Source organism: Acyrthosiphon pisum, chromosome A1 (genome assembly GCF_005508785.2).
Source record: "Acyrthosiphon pisum isolate AL4f chromosome A1, pea_aphid_22Mar2018_4r6ur, whole genome shotgun sequence".
NCBI classification, from domain to species: domain Eukaryota; kingdom Metazoa; phylum Arthropoda; class Insecta; order Hemiptera; family Aphididae; genus Acyrthosiphon; species Acyrthosiphon pisum.
This window is the reverse complement of record NC_042494.1, coordinates 64,206,961-64,209,634: the sequence shown is the minus strand read 5'-3', so window position 1 is coordinate 64,209,634 and position 2,674 is coordinate 64,206,961. Positions and strand designations below refer to the sequence as shown.

General features: G+C 29.9%; 1 non-coding gene across 1 annotated transcript; it reads right to left on the bottom strand.

Annotated features, from left to right (window-relative positions):
- Positions 1-1,976: 1,976 nt before the first annotated feature.
- On the bottom strand, positions 1,977-2,095 carry LOC115033960. Its single transcript, XR_003839306.1, has one exon. It is a non-coding gene; the product is annotated as a 5S ribosomal RNA (ribosomal RNA).
- Between the last annotated feature and the right edge of the window lie 579 nt (positions 2,096-2,674).

Here is a 2,674-nt window from a genome sequence, read left to right as displayed (position 1 = left end):
TTAAAAAATCTCTCCCGTTGCAGTGTGGACACATTTAATTTAATTGTATTCGTATACCATCTCTTAAATAACTGACAATGATTTTCGGCTGCACTTGATTATGATAATATATACATATTATGTATATGCGTATAGATTTCGTCCTTGAAAGGTTTCGCAGAGTGGAGACAATAATTATTGTTACGAAAAACAAAAAAAGGAAATAGCCGTACGATGCACAGCCATGGTTCCGTCAATGTTTTCGTGTAAAAACGAACAGGTCTATTTACTAACTATTTGAATAAGGTATATAAATATTATATGTATATGTAAAGCATACAAAATATAAGCCAATAATCGACAATAATTTGGTATAGTTTTATTAGGTACCTGCAACGGCAAAAGTAATTGCTATCGGCTAGAACGGTGACTTTATTTTTAGAAAAACAATACTCTTAATATATTAACATATAAGTAAAATGTAATTGGTATTACATTATTATGTATAATTTTAATTGTTGTGAAACAAAACCACAATACACACTGGAAGTAATTGGTTAGGTTGGTAAAGCTATTAATTAATATTTTGATATTTTAAAAAGAATCCCTAAACATGTAGGTACAAATGTATAATTTAATAATAATTTAACGAACATAGCTATGTAATCTACTAGTTGATAATAAAACAAAAGTTTTTCGTAAGCCAAAACGTAACAAGTAACAACAGTATACAACACACGATAAGTTACATTTCATACAGGTGTCTCCGAGAAGTTGATAATAATATGATAACATCATATCAATATTAAATAAGCTCCATGTCCCTGGCCCCCCCACTTTGGAATTTCGAAACAAAATTAACTCCATTCGTTTGTGCTTTGTTTGTGCTGGTTTGTGCTTTTAATCCCGTCGTTTGTGCTCAACTCTTTCCAAAGTTTATTAAATACAGGGCATGACAATTTTATTATTATTATTCACGAATATTAAAAAAACAAATTACTTAAAAGTGGCTTGTATGTGGCGCAGTGCGTACACTCAACTGCGAAAACGCACTGAGTGTATGTAACAGCTGGCGTTGCTAGTTCCCGGATGGGTGACCACCCAGAATTTTTACCAACGAATCCTTGCCACACATACAAAACGTGTTTTTAACCGTTCTTCTCCCTACTAACAACCTATACAAACAATAACAATAAAACCAACTGCTAATGGCCTAAATTACCGGGCTCAAGTTCAATAAAAATAAAAATAAATTACTTATCTAAAGTTTTTATTATTTACCGTGTAAAACTATAAAAGTACAATCTACAACAATTGAACAATTGATACCGCACGATCGCTATAATAATGGTCAGTTATTTTGAGTAGAAATTTACTTATGAATAGAGTTCGGAAGTTTTTGCATTTGTAGGTTTTTTTTTTTTGGGCTACTAGATTTTATTACTAATTAAGCTTATAATTAATTTAACGACACTACAGAAATAATATTAAACGTTTATATAGTGCATATTTTTGCGTAATTAGTAATTTTGTAATTTAAAGAGCATATTTTTCAATTTCATCATTTTAGATTCTGAGCGGAGCGATGGATGCATTGGTTTTACAATGATGGGTTTTTAAAATTTTTTTATTTGTTTGTGTGTGTACGATAAATAGTCGAAATAATGCTTCGATTTTCAACTTCAGTATATTTTTCGGATGGGAAAATGAATATAGTTGATGCAATGGGGAGGTCATTTTTACGCTTAACTGGTTTTCGACAAAATCGATTTTGGCTTTTGATGTAACTTTAAAACAAATGACCGATACTTGACGTTTTCACTGGTAGTTTATTTTCTAATTTTCTATACACCTTACAATTTTCAAAATATTCGGATTTGTTTTGGACTGTTTACGGACATTTTCAGTTTCCAATTTTTTTTCCATGAGTCTACAACGATTTTTGAAAGCCAAATTCTCAAAATTAAAAATAAATAATGTTTAAAAAATTTAAAAAAAGCCAACGGCACGTAGTGTTCCCAAGCGGTCACCCATCCAAGTACTAACTACGCCCGACGTTGTTTAACTTCAGTGATCGGACGAGAACTGGTGTATTCAACGTGGTATGGTCGTTGGCGATGAGGCCAATGAAAATAATATTATTTAAGCTAAGGATTATAACTTTTTATGCATTACAGATTGCAATATAGTAATACAACTAAATAAATTGCATATTATTATCTATACCAGAGCCGTGCCGTTAAGATTTGGCGCCCGGGGCAAAATTAAAAATATTCGCCCTCTATTTTATTTATCATTAATCATAAATCATATTTTCATTTCTATTTAATTTAATTTTTTTTTTACAACGTATTTTAAACATTGATTTGAAAAAAAAACTAAAGTTGTTTGTACTAGTAATAATTAAACAAAATAGTTAGGTATAATTTATTAATTTATACCTTATTAAATAATTAAAAATCAATACAAACCACAAATTATATTATATTTACAAACGTATCATAAGAGCGTATCATATACGTATCATATTGGTTAGGTACTTTGTTTAAAACTTAATTTTCCTGGACTTTATTAAAGCAAAATCTTCAATTACGTCTTCAAAATCGATGATTTTCGTTATTTCATTCTCAAAATTGACAATACTGCTGAATTGGTTAATCTCTCTTGTGACATGGTTGATCGTAAATACGTCTTA